Below are 20,006 nucleotides of genomic sequence, written 5' to 3' on the forward strand. Positions count from 1 at the left end.
TAAGTGTGCCCATTTTTTAACAATATCTATTAAAGTTTAATGTTCTAAAAATGTGTATTTTTTTCACACACATACCACGCTATACCTACAATAATTACTGTGGGATCTGAGTGCTGTAAAGTGTATGCTTTTCTGCAACTGCCTTTGGTTGTATATGTAAGGATGTAAAAACTTGTCATGTACTTTACTGTCGCACATGTCTACAAAAGGCTTTACCCATTCACATTTCAAAATCATTTTACAATACAATAATCACTGTACCTTGCACGAAACATAATACCGATTTATCACATGTGCAAAATAGGGTGAATCTGGAATTTTCTGTTTTGTAAAAATATCGTCTCTCATTAGATACTAAAAAGCACTGGTCACATAGCCGAAATATCTCAGTTGGGAGACCGTTAGACTGAAGATCTAAAGGTCCCTGGTTCGATCCTGGGTTTCGGCAGGGGCTTGGTTTAAAGTAGATATAATTCTCTTTTCAAAGTAGCTTCATTTTTTTCCCCTTCAGAGCAAGACTTTAGAAAATAAAGTGTAATCGCCGAATACATTCTGCAAATGACAATTTTCCATTACTGCTAGTAGTTTACTCCTTGCAATTTCTAAGAAAGGAAAATAACTCCTCTCCTAGATATGTCTTTTCATGATAGGAACCGAAGTACTAGAATTGATATTCCTCTTCCAAATAAAGTGCTATGGTTTGTGGATGCCTTCTCTTTCCAAGTTGGACAATGTCTTAATTAAATAAGCATTAGATTCAGCCCTGTAGGATGGAAACACTTGTCATGTACTTTACTGCCGCACATGTCTACAAAAGGCTTTACCCATTCACATTTCAAAATCATTTTACAATACAATAATCACTATACCTTGCACGAAACATACTACCGATATATCACATGTGCAAAATAGGGCAAATCCAGAATTTCCTGTTTTGTAAAAATATCATCTCTCATTAGAGACTAAAATGCACTGGGCATGTAGCCGAAATAGCTCAGTTGGGAGAGTGTTAGACTGAAGATCTAAAGGTCCCTGGTTGGATTTCGGCAGTGGCTTGGTCTTTGGATGCCTTCCCTTTCCAAGTTGGACAAAGTCTTAATTAAATAAGCGTTAGTTTAAAACCTGTCGAATGGAAACACTTGTCATGCTGCACATGACTACAAAAGGCTTTACCCATTCACATTTCAAAATCATTTTACAATACAATAATCACTGTACATTGCACGAAACATACTACCGATTTATCACATGTGCAAAAGAGGGTGAATCCAGAATTTCCTGTTTTGTAAAAATATCGTCATAAGGTTGTGGACATAGGGAGACATATACCATACTCAATAATTAATCCTACTCTTGCACATGCACTGTCCCATGTTTCTAAGAGAAATTACATGTTTATAGTTAAAGTAGGTACAGTTTTTAGAAACTCCTACTGATACGCCCAGGGTTCAGAACCAGAGACTCATTCCTCCTACCAAGGTAATACCCTCCTCCGTTCTCAGGCTTACCCCCAGACACCAGCCTGGATGACTGCTGAGTCCACTACCAATAGACCATGGTACCCTACAATGTTGAGAGACCCTCCTGTGATGGCTTGGGACCCGAACATCATAACACTTTTTTTTTCCCGTTGTTTTTCCTAATGAAGTTATCATTCTCACTGTATTTGTGACTGTTTCTTATGTTGTTTCGGAGTATTACAGCTCTATATTGTCTCACTCCCCACTTCCCCCGTGGCCCCTCAATTGCCCCCCACCGAGAGGTCACTCTGTAGTTTATATACTAGATTCTCCCTCCGTACTCTCCCCCCCCAAATTGGTATTTCTGAGATGAGATCAAGGAATCGGATTACCTCTTGGTAAACTCTCTAGTTCCTTGTTAGGCGGTGAATAGTGCCGCCAGTCTCTTCGACTATAATTTTGGTTTAACACAAGTCTATATCTATAACTTGTGCTATCTTTTGTTTCTTTGTTACACAGTTGCTTATTTGGTCCCTAGCCCTTGTAGGGACATGCTTTGCTACCTAGATATCAGAACGCCCAGCTTTCTACCATCCCAAGTACCAACTGCAAAATAACATCTTCAGGTAGGTGGAGATAGCCCTCTCCCTGTCATTTCCCTTGCTCTTCCTCTTAACTTCCTATATCTTGTCCTATTTCTATTCCTTCCTCACCCTGACCCCACTCCTCCCCTCCCTAATATGGATTGGGGACCGAATACTCTCACTTTTGCCTCACTAAATTGAAAAGGCCTAAATTCTCCTACCAAGCGTAGCCTCCTGAACATTTATATGTATTCCAACAGAGTCAAAGTTATATTCTCTCAGGAGACACATTGGCTATCTACCACACTGCCAATCTTCAAATCCCCACTCTATACTCACTTCGTCTCAGCCTCACACTCTGATAAATCAAGAGGAGTTGCCATTTTCATTCACAAACAAGTCAGTTTTGAAAACATATATTTAGAATCGGACCCGGAAGGCAGATTCCTTGTATTCATTTGTAAACTAGATAACCAGCTTTTCACGCTTGTCAATATATATGCCCCGAACCAAAATCAACCTAGGTTTTTGAAGACTTTACTTCAGAGTATTGACAGCCTTAAGTCAGGGACTTTACTGGTAGGGGGGGATTTTAACATGATTTGGGACCCCTGCCTAGATAAAAAAGTAAGGGCCGGTAAAACAATTGACTCATATTCAATCACCACAGCCAAAAGGTTCAGAGATCTCATCTCACAATACAACCTCTATGACACCTGGAGAGCATGCCACCCCACCATTAGGGATTACACATTTTTCTCTAGGCCACACAGTTCCTATTCAAGACTGGACTATTTCTTTACGGACACATGGACCCTTAATAAAATTCGTAAGACTGTAATCAAGCCCTGCTCCTGGTCAGACCATGACGCCCCTGATACTCTCTCTCGACTTTAATTTACACACATCATCTCGCCTGGGCTGGAGACTGCCGGACCGTCTTTGGTCAGATCCTGACTTCCTACCCCTAATTCAAAACTCTATTCAATAATATTTCACCCATAACTCCAATTCTCCCACCTCCCAGCAGACAATTTGGGCAGCATTAAAAGCCTATTTTAGAAGTGTCTGTATTCACAGGCAGGCCGCCATCAAACAGTCGAAGGGTGCCCCTTTGGGCCTTTTGGTTGCTAATCTCTGAACTAAAGAAAGACTCAATAAAGCTAACCGCACCCCAGAGGTTTCCTCGGAAGTGAAAGTCCTCCGCAGTCAGATTAAAGAGATGGAGACTAACCGGAACCAAGAGGCTATACATACAGTAGGTTTAAACAGCTCCTTTATTATCAAGGGAATAAAGTGTCTACTCTTTTGGCACGCAAACTCCGAGGGAGTTCCCGTATTCTTTCCATAAACAAGGGGAGCCTGCAGGTCACGTCCCCTAGGGATATAGGTGAAGCCTTCGCGGCTTACTACTCGGAATTGTATCATCTTCATAAAACGGAATCCGGAGATCCTCTTCTCTGAACCAAAATAAGAGGCTTCCTAAAAACCTTGGGACTTCCTACTTTGATGGTGGATAATGTGTATTCGCTCATTGCTCCACTCTCTTCAATAGAGTTAAAGGGAGCTGCCAACCAGCTCCAAATTGGCAAAACCCCAGGCCCGGACAGATTTACGGCCATGTTTTACAAGACTTTCCGGACTGCTCTCTCTCCACTCCTGCTCAGGGCCTTTTCAGAGGCTAGAGACAGTGGTACTTTTAGAAGTGAGTTATTGGAGGCCACGATACTCACCATACCAAAGCCTAACAAAGACCCATCTCAATGCGGCAGCTATCATCCCATTTCACTCATCAATTTTGATGTGAAACTCTACTCCAAAATATGGGCCAATAGGTTACGCCTCCTCACCCCCTGCCTTACTCGACTCGGATTAGGTGGGGTTTACATGGGGCAGAGAGGGCCCAGACAATACTAGGAGGATACTAAACATCTTCTCTACGGCTAATAGACTGGATGTTCCCATGCTGGCCCTGCCTCTAGATGCAGAGAAAGCGTTTGACAGGGTCAGATGGGAATACCTGTGGGAAGTGTTGCTACAGTTCGGGTTCCCTAGCGAAATTGTTAAAGCCATTCAAGCCTTGTACAGCTCCCCATATGCCAAAGTTAGGGGCTAGGTATTTGCTCATCGGATTTCCCCATCACTAATGGGACGAGACAGGGCTGCCCCCTCTCGCCCATAATATTTGCGTTGGCTATTGAGCCTCTGGCCCAAGCTATTAGACAGTCACCTCTAATACGCGGCGTCCCCCTGAGTCAAGCTGAGAATGTAGTGGTGGGGGAAAAAATAGCATTATTCGCTGATGATATCACCCTCTTTATAATGTATCCTTTGGGCTCACTCCCAGCACTGTTTGATCTTATCACCAAGTTTGGCTCTCTGAGCTTTTACAAGATTAATTTCTATAAAACGGAAGCCCTGCCGATTCATATCCCACAATTTGAGTTGGAAATCCTCAGAGATTCCTACCCATTTAATTGGGCGTCTGAGACCATTACCCATCTGGGAGTTCAATTGGGACCCAACATCAATATAGTGAGGGAGAGGAACTATGACAAACCCTTATGGGAGATTAGAAGTTTGCTGAATTCTTGGACCTTCCGAGAGGTCTAATGGTTGGGGCGCATTGCAGCGGTTAAGATGACAATTCTCCCAAAAATTCTCTATTACTTTAGATGCCTACTGATAAACCTACCCAGGGACTGCCTGGATAGGTTCAATGCCCTGATCATGAGATACCTGTGGCAAGGGAAGAAACCTAGAGTTTCTAAGAAAACACTACAAAACCCTTTCATCTCGTTGGTGTATCTCTTCCTAACCTCTCCATCTATTACGAGGCTGCTCGCCTCACCCACATTTCCTATTGGGGTTCTACTGATAACCCCCAAGGATGGACAAAAGTTGAGCAGTTCTCTCTCCCATCAGGCATCACCCTAGGGGATCTACCCTGGCTTCCGGACTATCAAGTTAACCGGTTAAGTATCCAAAATTCTATCAATAGACAGAATCTGGACATTTGGAAATCTATCAGACACTACACTGAGATAGCCCCTCACCCATCCATAATCCACTCTATCTCCGGTCTGCTACGTGGTCTCCCAAACTCACATGCTACACAATGGAGGAAATGGAAGCTTTCTCACGTGTCTGACCTATACCAACAGAATATGCTACAGCTGGCTGACCCATTACCGGACAGATGTGACCTCTTGTCACCTTGGTTTCAATTTGAACGTCTCAGACTACATAAGTTTCTCACTAGTTGGGGCTTCCCAACCTCAAATCTGAGACAATGCTCTGTTTGTGAGGGGAGGTGGCAGTCGGGCTTGACTCAGATTCATCCCCTCTTTGTCCATTATAGTGTAATCATGAAGGATGTAGTGGCTGAAGATGTCTGGCAGCTGAAGGCCTGGGCTCAAGACCTAAAATGTACAATCTCTGATAAGACCTGGGCATGTGCTGTCTCACTCACCAAGAATACACTTCACTGCACTAACTAAGTAGAACTAAATGTTAAACTCTCACTACACTCCCCTGAGACTAGCACAGATGTCCTCGACTCACTCCCCTTTGTGTTGGAGAAACTGCGGACAGGTGGGAAACGACCTGCACATTTGGTGGTCATGCCCAGGGCTAGATAGTCTTTGGGACGAGGTGTTCAAGCTATGTAGATCCACTGGAATATTATTCCCGAAAGAACCTAAAGTTGCTCTCCTCCATATTCTCCTATGAAAATACCTAAACCTATGAAACAATTAGCGATTTTCATATTTGCAGCAGCCAAGATCTCGATTGCTAGATGCTGGAGACAACCAGAACCCCCCCCCCCCCTCTGACTACTATAAAGAAAACCCTAGAGACATTTGCCTCTATGGAACGAGGTTTCTTTCGACACTTGAACAAACTAGACTCCTACTGGAGGATTTGGGACAAATGGCTCCACAGACAAGAGACTGCATAAAGTTAGTGACGCTCTATATAGACCCAACTCTGGAAAATCAACCACCCCACATATGTACAGCCGAATAGCTTAACTGGAAGAACTTGCTCTTCCACTCCCTCTCCCTCCCAATCCCCTCTCATCTGTTTCCTTCTTCATTTCCTCTTTTCCTTTCCTCCTCTCTTCGCCTGCCTGATTACAAATAAGTAATTGAATCCTCTGCAGTTGGCCAAGGTGAGATCCACTTGGGTACTCCCTAAACACCTGCCTGACCCTAACTTGTATAATGTTCCTTATTTTTTATTTTTTTTATTTTTTAAGAGGCCCACTACAGGTCAGGTTAAAGTAGGTTCTGCAAAGTTTTAAGTGAACCTTCCAGGTAATAACGCACAGCACAGAATCATTTCAGTTATATTAAACCCACCCTAATGTAGTTCATCTGTAAAATGAGGTAACTAAGGCGCATGTCTGTCATGAATGTTTTACTGTTTATGTTTTAAGAGAATCATTTGACAATCAATGTTAATGATTCTTTTTCTTTATTCATATTATGCATTTGTAATTGAGCTGCCTTCTGTCCCCCGTGTAACCAAATGGGACGAACGTATTTTTCAATGCATGTATGTTTTACATTGTTGCCTCAATAAAAAACTTTATATAAAAAAAAATTAAACCTAATCCCTATGAAAATAAAAAAGACCCCTAACCTAACACCCCCTAAATTAACCCAAATTACCTAAATTAAAAAATACTAAAGTTACTAAATATTAAAATTATAAAAACCTACTTTAAAAATAAAAAAAATAAGTTTAAATTAAGCTAACATTACGGAAAATAAAAAAAAATCTAATATTACAGAAAATAATAAACAAATTATCAAAAATTAAAAAAATTAAACCTAATCCCTATGAAAATTAAAAAGCCCCCCCCCAAAATAAAAACACCCCCTAATCTAATGCTAAACTACCAATAGCCCTTAAAACAGTGACGTGCGGTGAGGTCAGAGGCAAGTGAGGCACTGGCTATGATATGCACGAGAAGAAGCCAATATATGAACCATAGAGGTAGCTTAAATTGACGATTAAATTAGCAGGTTGCATAAGGGCAATTAGCATTTTTTTACAACACACGCATACATGTAAGAAACAAATGAAATAATGATTATATAGGCAAATGCAGTTCCACTGATTATACTCATTGAAGACAAATGAAAGAGTACATTGTCTTACCTTGCAAGAGGCAGAACTTTCTTCATTTTCTGTGATGACATAGAATTTTTTCTGCAGGTCCCTTTGAATTGAAATAGTAAAATTTGACAGTTACACTAAAAAATTTTATCTCAGACGTGGTCCCCAAGCCCACAACAGGGTTGGTTTTCCTTGTAGCTGAACCAGTGCACATATGAAATAATCAGTTTATATGTGAGAGAAGGTTAGTAACCATGGTGTTATTATTCAGCCGATTACTTCACCTTTGCACTGGTTCAGCTTTAATAAAATAAAACATAGCCTGTTTGGGGTACTTGAGGACCACAGTGGGTTTAAAACACTGCACTAAAGCACCAGCTCATCTGAAATATGTTGATTACCTGTAGAAAAAAAAAGTTTTTAAAATTTGGATAATATTGCATCATTTGAACATGGTATTGCAAAATAGCTTCAGAGAAAAAAAAAGACAATTTTTAAAAAAAAAATAGAACTCTTTAATAAATAACATAGAACAAATTAGAACTGGTGGTGGGGTGTAATCATGAACACTTGAAACTGGGACTTTTTTTTAGCACTGCAGACATGTTTTCTTTTCTGTGGTCGGGCACCTACAGAGTCTCATTTATAAATAAAGTCCATTCGTCTTTCTTTTAAAACAAACTTTTCGGTTACGTTCTTGTAGAAATCCTTTGTCTTTAGCTTTTAACATTAAAAGTCTAGGGCCTAGATTTAGAGTTCGGCGGTAGCCGTCAAAACCAGCGTTAGAGGCTCCTAACGCTGGTTTTGGGCGCCCGCTGGTATTTGGAGTCAGTGATTAAAGGGTCTAACGCTCACTTTTCAGCCGCGACTTTTCCATACCGCAGATCCCCCTACGCCATTTGCGTAGCCTATCTTTTCAATGGGATCTTTCTAACGCTGGTATTTAGAGTCGTTCTGAAGTGAGCGTTAGAGCTCTAACGACAAAATTCCAGCCGCCTGAAAATAGCAGGAGTTAAGAGCTTTCTGGCTAACGCCGGTTTATAAAGCTCTTAACTACTGTACCCTAAAAGTACACTAACACCCATAAACTACCTATGTACCCCCTAAACCGAGGTCCCCCCCACATCGCCGCCACTCGATTAAAATTTTTAACCCCTAATCTGCCGACCGCCACCTACGTTATACTTATGTACCCCTAATCTGCTGCCCCCTAACCCCGCCGACCCCTATATTATATTTCTTAACCCCTAACTTGCCCCCCACAACGTCGCCGCAAGCTACTTAAAATAATTAACCCCTAATCTTCCGACCGCAAATCGCCGCCACCTACGTTATCCCTATGTACCCCTAATCTGATGCCCCTAACATCGCCGACCCCTATATTATATTTATTAACCCCTAATCTGCCCCCCTCAACGTCGCCGACACCTAACTTCAATTATTAACCCCTAATCTGCCGACCGGAGCTCACCGCTATTCTAATAAATGTATTAACCCCTAAAGCTAAGTCTAACCCTAACACTAACACCCCCCTAAGTTAAATATAAGTTTTATCTAACGAAATTAATTAATTCTTATTAAATAACTTATTCCTATTTAAAGCTAAATACTTACCTGTAAAATAAATCCTAATATAGCTACAATATAAATTATAATTATATTATAGCTATTTTAGGATTAATATTTATTTTACAGGCAACTTTGTAATTATTTTAACCAGGTACAATAGCTATTAAATAGTTAAGAACTATTTAATAGTTACCTAGTTAAAATAATAACAAAATCACCTGTAAAATAAATCCTAACCTAAGTTATAATTAAACCTAACACTACCCTATCAATAAAATAATTAAATAAACTACCTACAATTACCTACAATTAACCTAACACTACACTATCAATAAATTAATTAAACACAATTCCTACAAATAAATACAATTAAATAAACTAGCTAAAGTACAAAAAATAAAAAAGAACTAAGTTACAGAAAATAAAAAAATATTTACAAACATAATAAAAATATTACAACAATTTTAAACTAATTACACCTACTCTAAGCCCCCTAATAAAATAACAAAGCCCCCCAAAATAAAAAATTCCCTACCCTATTCTAAATTAAAAAAGTTACAAGCTCTTTTACCTTACCAGCCCTGAAAAGGGCCCTTTGCGGGGCATGCCCCAAGGATTTCAGCTCTTTTGCCTGTAAAAGAATAAATACAATACCCCCTCCCCAACATTACAACCCATCACCCACATACCCCTAATCTAACCCAAACCCCCCTTAAATAAACCTAACACTAAGCCCCTGAAGATCTTCCTACCTTGTCTTCACCATCCAGGTATCACCGATCCGTCCTGGCTCCAAGATCTTCATCCAACCCAAGCGGGGGTTGGCGATCCATAATCCGGTGCTCCAAAGTCTTCCTCCTATCTGGCAAGAAGAGGACATCCGGACCGGCAAACATCTTCTCCAAGCGGCATCTTCGATCTTCTTCCATCCGGTGCGGAGCGGGTCCATCTTGAAGCAGGCGACGCGGATCCATCCTCTTCTTCCGATGTCTCCCGACTAATGACGGTTCCTTTAAGGGACGTCATCCAAGATGGCGTCCCTCGAATTCCGATTGGCTGATAGGATTCTATCAGCCAATCGGAATTAAGGTAGGAATTTTCTGATTGGCTGATGGAATCAGCCAATCAGAATCAAGTTCAATCCGATTGGCTGATCCAATCAGCCAATCAGATTGAGCTCGCATTCTATTGGCTGTTCCGATCAGCCAATAGAATGCGAGCTCAATCTGATTGGCTGATGGGATCGGCCAATCGGATTGAACTTGATTCTGATTGGCTGATTCCATCAGCCAATCAGAAAATTCCTACCTTAATTCCGATTGGCTGATAGAATCCTATCAGCCAATCGGAATTCGAGGGACGCCATCTTGGATGACGTCCCTTAAAGGAACCGTCATTAGTCGGGAGACATCGGAAGAAGAGGATGGATCCGCGTCGCCTGCTTCAAGATGGACCCGCTCCGCACCGGATGGAAGAAGATCGAAGATGCCGCTTGGAGAAGATGTTTGCCGGTCCGGATGTCCTCTTCTTGCCGGATAGGAGGAAGACTTTGGAGCACCGGATTATGGATCGCCAACCCCCGCTTGGGTTGGATGAAGATCTTGGAGCCAGGACGGATCGGTGATACCTGGATGGTGAAGACAAGGTAGGAAGATCTTCAGGGGATTAGTGTTAGGTTTATTTAAGGGGGGTTTGGGTTAGATTAGGGGTATGTGGGTGGTGGGTTGTAATGTTGGGGGGGGGTATTGTATGTTTTTTTTTACAGGCAAAAGAGCTGAAATCCTTGGGGCATGCCCCGCAAAGGGCCCTGTTCAGGGCTGGTAAGGTAAAAGAGCTTGTAACTTTTTTAATTTAGAATAGGGTAGGGAATTTTTTATTTTGGGGGGCTTTGTTATTTTATTAGGGGGCTTAGAGTAGGTGTAATTAGTTTAAAATTGTTGTAATATTTTTATTATGTTTGTAAATATTTTTTTTATTTTCTGTAACTTAGTTCTTTTTTATTTTTTGTACTTTAGCTAGTTTATTTAATTGTATTTATTTGTAGGAATTGTGTTTAATTAATTTATTGATAGTGTAGTGTTAGGTTAATTGTAGGTAATTGTAGGTAGTTTATTTAATTATTTTATTGATAGGGTAGTGTTAGGTTTAATTATAACTTAGGTTAGGATTTATTTTACAGGTAAATTTGTTATTATTTTAACTAGGTAACTATTAAATAGTTCTTAACTATTTAATAGCTATTGTACCTGGTTAAAATAATTACAAAGTTGCCTGTAAAATAAATATTAATCCTAAAATAGCTCTAATATAATTATAATTTATATTGTAGCTATATTAGGATTTATTTTACAGGTAAGTATTTAGCTTTAAATAGGAATAATTTATTTAATAAGAGTTAATTTATTTCGTTAGATAAAAATTATATTTAACTTAGGGGGGTGTTAGTGTTAGGGTTAGACTTAGCTTTAGGGGTTAATACATTTATTAGAATAGCGGTGAGCTCCCGATCGGAAGTTTAGGGGTTAATAATTGAAGGTAGGTGTCGGCGATGTTAGGGAGGGCAGATTAGGGGTTAATACTATTTATGATAGGGTTAGTGAGGCGGATTAGGGGTTAATAACTTTATTATAGTAGCGCTCAGGTCCGCTCGGCAGATTAGGGGTTAATAAGTGTAGGTAGGTGTCGGCGACGTTGTGGGGGGCAGATTAGGGGTTAATAAATATAACATAGGGGTCGGCGATGTTAGGGCAGCAGATTAGGGGTACATAGGGATAACGTAGGTGGCGGCGTTTTACGGAGCGGCAGATTAGGGGTTAAAAGTGTAATGCAGGGGTCAGCGATAGCGGGGGCGGCAGATTAGGGGTTAATAAGTGTAAGGTTAGGGGTGTTTAGACTCGGGGTACATGTTAGGGTGTTAGGTGCAGACGTAGGAAGTGTTTCCCCATAGGAAACAATGGGGCTGCGTTAGGAGCTGAACGCGGCTTTTTTTGCAGGTGTTAGGTTTTTTTTTCAGCTCAAACAGCCCCATTGTTTTCTATGGGGGAATCGTGCACGAGCACGTTTTTGAGGCCGGCCGCGTCCGTAAGCAACTCTGGTATCGAGAGTTGCATTTGCGGTAAAAATGCTCTACGCTCCTTTTTTGGAGCCTAACGCAGCATTTGTTTTAACTCTCGATACCAGAGTTAAATTTATGGTGCGGCCAGAAAAAAGCCTGCGGAGCGTTAACAGCCCTTTTACCGCCGAACTCCAAATCTAGGCCTTGGTGTCTCAATAGACAAGAGTGCCAGTGAGGAAAGTCAACTGACTCTGTTCAGTCCTATTGCGACTGTGGGTTTTTATTCTCTTCAATGTAGAAAATGATAATTCTACAGAAGCTGTTGTAGCTGGCATTGTGAGCACCAGCTTGAATAATTTTACAGCCTCTGGAAGACCATTCATCAGATCATTCTCAATCACAAAATTGAGGAGCTGTAACAGTGATTTGCATTCAGTTCTTACTCTTTCTGCACTGTATAAGCCCACCAGATCACATTTGAGTCGAAGCAAATCAAAGTGCTTTCTGTATTTTCCTAGCCTTTGCAGTTTGGCATCATCAAAATTTTCTGAAATTTCTTTAAGTTTTGTGCAGTCAACCAAACTGAGAAACGATAGCTCCTCATAATGATCAAACTGTGCTTTCATCTGAACAATCACATTGTCCAGAATATTAAAAAACATCCTTCTCCTTACATCTCTTATAGGATGATTGCCTCTCTCATTCTCTGTGAGCCCAAATCTGACACATCTGTCCTCAAATCGCTTATAGAATGCATCAAAGTCTTGTCTCTGGCGTTCCAGAAATGCCATTACTTCACGAATTGACGCACAGCAGAATGCAACATCCATGATTCTATTCTGTAGTATAAGAAAGAGTCCGTCAGTTTTTAAGAAAATGTCCTCATATGTCATAAGTAAGAAGCAGGTTGATGCTTTATTCAGCCATTGTAGAAATCCAGAAGCAAGCAACGCGGTGTCACCCTCCCATTTCTATTCATCATCAACTATAATCCCGAACATAGCATGCAGATCAGGTAGGTACATGTTGACCGTCTGCACTAGTCTGGAGTTTGTACTCCATCTGGTGGGTGCCGCTCTTGGTAAACGTTTCTTTACAACATCGTCCAGTAGGTGGGTGCGCTTGGTTGAGTGATTGATAAAAGAGACAAGATGCTCAAGTTTTGAAAAAAATAGTTTACACTCAGGCATACATTTTGCTGAATGCAAAAGCACCAGGTTCAATTTGTGGGCATAACAATGGAAAAATGTTGCTTCTGGAACTTTTTCTTTAATCTTGTCCTGAACCCCATTAAGATCTGATACCATCACAGCAGCTCCATCGTAAGTCTGACTTACCAGCTTTTCCAAACAATTGTATTTCTCCAACACTCCAAATACATAATTGGCAATAGCTGTTGCTCGTCTGTCAATTACTTCATCAAATCTTAAGAACGCCTCCTTAACCTCACAAGTCAACTCATTGTTCGTCACATAACGGAAAACTACAGATATCTGGGATTTGTTAGTGACATCAGTTATCTCATCTACTTCAATAGCAACAAATGGGGCTGCATCAATCTCCTTTTTTATGTCATCTCTAATGACATCAGCGACTGATACTATTAAATCATTTTGTATTCTGTTAGATAATCCAGTAAAAACTGTGGCTGTCTCCAAATGCGTAGCTAACTTGTCATGGATCTCTGCTATAAAATATACTACCTGCACATAGCTGCCACGATTCCAAGAGTTTGCACCTTCATTGTTACCACGAAATGCTAATTCCTGCCTTGCTAGGAGGATGGTTGTATTAATTAATTGTTTTAAAATCTCACGGTTTTCTTTTACTTTAGCATTGTGGTTGCTTATTTCTAATCTTCTCTGTTCATTCAAAGCTGCATCAATCCTTGCAGTTCCAAAGGTTTTAAAAGCTATTAGATTCTGGATGTGACTGAGTGATTTCTCGTGTATATTGAGGCCCCTGGATAGATTTTTACAATCTGCAAATCCTGTACTTGTCCAACGTTGTCGGTAGTGGAGAACAGAAGGCATGGAAAGCAGTAAAGGCGATTATTTGTAGCACAGCCACACAGCCACCCTATTCCCTGATACCACTCTGTTTGAAAAGACCTTGTTATATTTTTCTGTGGCTGAACTAGTTCTCTAAAGTCAGGCATTGGTCTTCCATTATTTATCACTTCGCGTTTTGCTTGGAAATCCAGTCTGGAAAAATTCTTCAGATGTTCCATATTTCAAAATGGATCAAAGTGTACACCTTGCAAGAGAGAAAAGACAAATTAGAGGTAGAGAACAATAGAAAAAGAAAAGTAAATTAAAACGTAAAAAGAAACAGATTGTGTAAAAAACAGCAAATAACTTACTTTGTGCATAATGATCACATAGAAATTTTCAGTGTATCCATGTCCTTAGTGAGATATGGAAGCTGACATCTGAATAATCTTCAAAAGTCATAGAACCCAAAAACATTATGCTCATGATTCAGACTACTGTGCATGCATGCAATGCTATTTGTGTTAGTATCCTTTGTTCAAGGAACAGAAATGCACTAGTGTCAGCTAAACATATCAGATAAGACAATGAAAAGAGGTATATGTGCATTGTGCAGCAACCAATCAACAGCTGCTACGCTACCAGTAGTCCATTGTTGCTGCTTAGCTAGCTTTCCTCCTGACTATGGTTTTCACAAAATGATTCCAAAAGAAAAAAAAAACATAAATGCATTGCAGTTTGGATTACAGACCACCAGATGGCGATAGGTAACAGTAATACAAGTTGGAGTAAAATAGCTATTTTAAATTAATACGAAAATAGTATAACTATATAAATATACAAAGGGAGCATAAAAATAAAAATTGATAAGATTATAATTTTGTTACACATAATAGACCAATATGCACAATTTAATAAATAATTACATTCTGTGTTGTTTAACCAGAACTTGTTAGATATTCTAAGACTAACGCCTAGATTTAGAGTTCTGCGTTAGCCGTCAAAACCAGCGTTAGGGGGTCCTAACGCTGGTTTTTACCGCCCGCTGGTATTTAGAGTCGTGTAGGTAAGGGTCTAACTTTCACTTTCCAGCCGCGACTTTTCCATACCGCAGATCCCCCTACGCCATTTGCATATCCTATCTTTTCGATGGGATCTTTCTAACGCCGGTATTTAGAGTCTTGGCTGAAGTGAGCGTTAGAAATCTAACGACAAAACTCCAGCCGCAGAAAAAAGTCAGGAGTTAAGAGCTTTCTGGGCTAACGCCGGTTAATAAAGCTCTTAACTACTGTGCTCTTAAGTACACTAACACCCATAAACTACCTATGTACCCCTAAACCGATGTCCCCCCACATCGCCGCCACTCGATTAAATTTTTTGAACCCCTAATCTGCCGACCGCACACCCGCCGCAACCTACATTATCGCTATTGTAACCCCTAATCTGCTGCCCCTAACACCGCCGACCCCTATATTATATTTATTAACCCCTAATCTGCCCCCCACAACATCGCCGCCACCTACCTTCAATAATTAATCCCTAATCTTCCGACCGGACCTCATCGCTACTATAATAAAATTATTAACCCCTAATACGCCTCACTCCCGCCTCAATAACCCTATAATAAATAGTATTAACCCCTAATCTGCCCTCCCTAACATCACCGACACCTAACTTCAAGTATTAACCCCTAATCTGCCGACCAGACCTCGCCGCTACTCTATTAAATTTATTAACCCCTAAAGCTAAGTCTAACCCTAACCCTAACACCCCCCTAAATTAAATATAATTTTTATCTAACGAAATAAATTAACTCTTATTAAATTAATTAATCCTATTTATAGCTAAATACTTACCTGTAAAATAAACCCTAATATAGCTACAATATAACGAATAATTATATTGTAGCTATTTTAGGATTAATATTTATTTTACAGGCAACTTTGTAATTATTTTAACCAGGTACAATAGCTATTAAATAGTTAATAACTATTTAATAGCTACCTAGTTAAAATAATTACAAAATTACCTGTAAAATAAATCCTAACCTAAGTTACAATTAAACCTAACACTACACTATCAATAAATTAATTAAATAAAATACCTACAATTATCTACAATTAAACCTAACACTACACTATTATTAAATTAATTAAATACAATACCTACAAATATATACAATTAAATAAACTAACTAAAGTACAAAAAATAAAAAAGAACTAAGTTACAAAAAATAAAAAAATATTTACAAACATTAGAAAAATATTACAACAATTTTAAGCTAATTACACCTACTCTAAGCCCCCTAATAAAATAACAAAGCCCCACAAAATAAAAAATGCCCTACCCTATTCTAAAATAAAAATAGAAAAGCTCTTTTACCTTACCAGCCCTTAAAAGGGCCTTTTGCGGGGCATGCCCCAAAGAAAACAGCTCTTTTTCCTGGAAAAAAAAACATACAATACCCCCCCCAACATTACAACCCACCACCCACATACCCCTAATCTAACCCAAACCCCCCTTAAATAAACCTAACACTAAGCCCCTGAAGATCTTCCTACCTTATCTTCACCACGCCGGGTATCACTGATCGGTCCAGGCTCCGATGTCTTGATCCAAGCCCAAGCGGGGGCTGAAGACGTCCATCCTCTGGCTGAAGTCTTGATCCAAGCGGCGGCTGAAGAAGTCCATCATCGGCAGAAGTCTTCATCCTATCCGGGCAGAAGAGGAGATCCGGACCGGTAGACATCTTTATCCAAGCGGCATCTTCTATCTTCTTCCATCCGACGATGAGCGGCTCCATCTTCAAGACCTCCGGCGCGGATCCATCCTCTTCTTCCGACGTCCTAACACAGAATGAAGGTTCCGTTAAGGGACGTCAAACAAGATGGCATCCCTCGAATTCCGATTGGCTGATAGGATTCTATCAGCCAATCGGAATTAAGGTAGGAAAATTCTGATTGGCTGATGAAATCAGCCAATCAGATTCAAGTTCAATCCGATTGGCTGATCCAATCAGCCAATCAGATTGAGCTCGCATTCTATTGGCTGATCGGAACAGACAATAGAATGCCAATAGAATCCTATCAGCCAATCGGAATTCGAGGGACGCCATATTGGATGACGTCCCTTAAAGGAACCTTCATTCTGTGTTAGGACGTCGGAAGAAGAGGATGGATCCGCGCCGGAGGTCTTGAAGATGGAGCTGCTCGTCGTCGGATGGAAGAAGATAGAAGATGCCGCTTGGATGAAGATGTCTACTGGTCCGGATCTCCTCTTCTGCCCGGATAGGATGAAGACTTCTGCCCGATGATGGACTTCTTCAGCCGCCGCTTGAATCAAGACTTCAGCCAGAGGATGGACGTCTTCAGCCCCCGCTTGGGCTTGGATCAAGACATCGGAGCCTGGACTGATCGGTGATACCCGGCGTGGTGAAGATAAGGTAGGAAGATCTTCAGGGGCTTAGTGTTAGCTTTATTTAAGGGGGGTTTGGGTTAAATTAGGGGTATGTGGGTGGTGGGTTGTAATGTTGGGGGGGGGGGTATTGTATGTTTTTTTTTCCAGGCAAAAGAGCTGTTTTCTTTGGGGCATGCCCCGCAAAAGGCTCTTTTAAGGGCTGGTAAGGTAAAAGAGCTTTTTTATTTTTATTTTAGAATAGGGTAGGGCATTTTTTTATTTTGGGGGGCTTTGTTATTTTATTAGGGGGCTTAGAGTAGGTGTAATTAGCTTAAAATTGTTGTAATATTTTTCTAATGTTTGTAAATATTTTTTTATTTTTTGTAACTTAGTTCTTTTTTATTTTTTGTACTTTAGTTAGTTTATTTAATTGTATTTATTTGTAGGTATTGTATTTAATTAATTTATTGATAGTGTAGTGTTAGGTTTAATTGTAACTTAGGTTAGGATTTATTTTACAGGTAATTTTGTAATTATTTTAACTAGGTAACTATTAAATAGTTATTAACTATTTAATAGCTATTGTACCTGGTTAAAATAAATACAAAGTTGCCTGTAAAATAAATATTAATCCTAAAATAGCTACAATATAATTATAATTTATATTGTAGCTATATTAGGATTTATTTTACAGGTAAGTATTTAGCTTTAAATAGGAATAATTTATTTAATAATAGTTAATTTATTTCGTTAGATTTAAATTATATTTAATTTAGGGGGGTGTTAGGGTTAGACTTAGCTTTAGGGGTTAATAAATTTAATAGAGTAGCGGCGAGGTCCGGTCGGCAGATAAGGGGTTAATACTTGAAGTTAGGTGTCGGTGATGTTAGGGAGGGCAGATTAGGGGTTAATACTATTTATTATAGGGTTATTGAGGCGGGAGTGAGGCAGATTAGGGGTTAATAACTTTATTATAGTAGCGGTGAGGTCCGGTCGGAAGATTAGGGGTTAATTATTGTAGGTAGCTGGCGGCGACGTTGTGGGGGGCAGATTAGGGGTTAATAAATATAATATAGGGGTCGGCGGTGTTAGGGGCAGCAGTTTAGGGGTACATAGGGATAATGTAGGTTGCGGCGGTGTACGGAGCGGCAGATTAGGGGTTAAAAAATATGCAGGGGTCAGCGATAGCGGGGGCGGCAGATTAGGGGTTAATAAGTGTAAGTTTAGGGGTGTTTAGACTCAGGGTACAAGTTAGGGTGTTAGTTGCAGACTTAGAAACTGTTTCCCCATAGGAAACAATGGGGCTGCGTTAGGAGCTGAACGCTGCTTTTTTGCAGGTGTTAGGTTTTTTTTCAACTCAAAGTGCCCCATTGTTTCCTATGGGGAAATCGTGCACGAGCACGTTTTTTAAGCTGGCCGCGTCCGTAAGCACCGCTGGTATTGAGAGTTGCAGTGGCGGTAAATTATGCTCTACGCTCCCTTTTTGGAGTCTAACGCAGCCCTTCTGTGAACTCTAAATACCAGCCGTATTTAAAAGGTGCGGGGAAAAAAAAGCATGCGTAGCTAACACACCCCTTCTAACGCAAAACTCCAAATCTAGGCGTTAGGCTTTTACTATATCATAAAACATAGCCTATTTTTATGTTGCATGTTATGGATCCAAAACAATGGCTATATTTATGTTGCATGCTGTAATAGTCAGTGTACTGTTTTGTATTCACATCTTCCTTTTTTTTTATGGACATTGAACAATTCTACAATAACATGTTTAAAGGGACAGTATGGATAATATGGAAGTTGGAACACAGCTTGTACATTTATGGAGCTTCTAAGAACACACAACTTTACAATCACCCAGGTCATTGCCTAATCCATGTTTGAATTCAATAGACAAAAACATGACAACAATTGCAAAACGAATGCTGTGGTACCTCAAATATAATTCATAACATCAACCAGCAAACACTGTCAGAATGACCAACACAGCACATCTTGTTGTTAGACCATGAAACATATATTATTCCAAACAAATAAGTTACCTAGCCCTATAGAAAATCTCAGAAGAAAGAAGGAGGCGGCACACTTGGTAAAAGTAAACCAAACAGGAACTTTATTCCATAAGTCACTACAAACACACTACCAACAAGAGACGGAGGAAAGGGGGCGTGTCCTTACACATTTCGTGCCGTGCGGCACTTAGTCATCCTATGACTAAGTGCCGCACGGCACGAAATGCCTAAGGACACGCCCCCTTTCCTCTGTCTCTTGTTGGTAGTGTGTTTGTAGCGACTTATGGAATAAAGTTCCTGTTTGGTTTACTTTTACCAAGCGTGCCGCCTCCTTCTTTCTTCTGTGATGCATCGGATTGATTCTCCTCTTCTTGGTGAGCACCTCTTTCCTTCCGGCTGAATTTGAGCCTTCGCCGCTCAGTCTGAGCGTGACCTGCCTGTTGCCTGGTTTGCCGCTGTCTCTCCAGGTGTTGCTTTTGGAGCCGCGCTGTTCCTCTTCTCCCTCTATAGAAAATCTAGTTAATTCAAATTTTAATAAATAGGAATATTACATATTTTGTCCTTTATTCTAGTGATGTAGTCCAGAAAAAGCTAGCACAAACAAACACAACCAAATAATATCCATAATAGCAAATAACGTCCAAACAGAAGCTGTTCATTACAAAAATACCTAACACAAATGATTGAGTTTTACCTTACCTTAAAGGGACATGAAAAACAAAACTTCTCCTTCAGGATTTCAGTAGAACATACAATTTTAAGCTACTTTCCTGTTTACTTCTATTATCAACTTTTTTTTATTCTCTTGGTATCAT

General features: G+C 40.1%; 1 non-coding gene across 1 annotated transcript; it reads left to right on the plus strand.

The window, feature by feature from the left end:
• Positions 1-375: 375 nt before the first annotated feature.
• Positions 376-448, plus strand: TRNAF-GAA (transfer RNA phenylalanine (anticodon GAA)). Its single transcript has one exon. It is a non-coding gene; the product is annotated as a tRNA-Phe (tRNA).
• Positions 449-20,006: the final 19,558 nt, after the last annotated feature.

This window comes from Bombina bombina, chromosome 8, assembly GCF_027579735.1.
Source record: "Bombina bombina isolate aBomBom1 chromosome 8, aBomBom1.pri, whole genome shotgun sequence".
In the NCBI taxonomy this organism is placed as follows: Eukaryota; Metazoa; Chordata; class Amphibia; order Anura; family Bombinatoridae; genus Bombina; species Bombina bombina.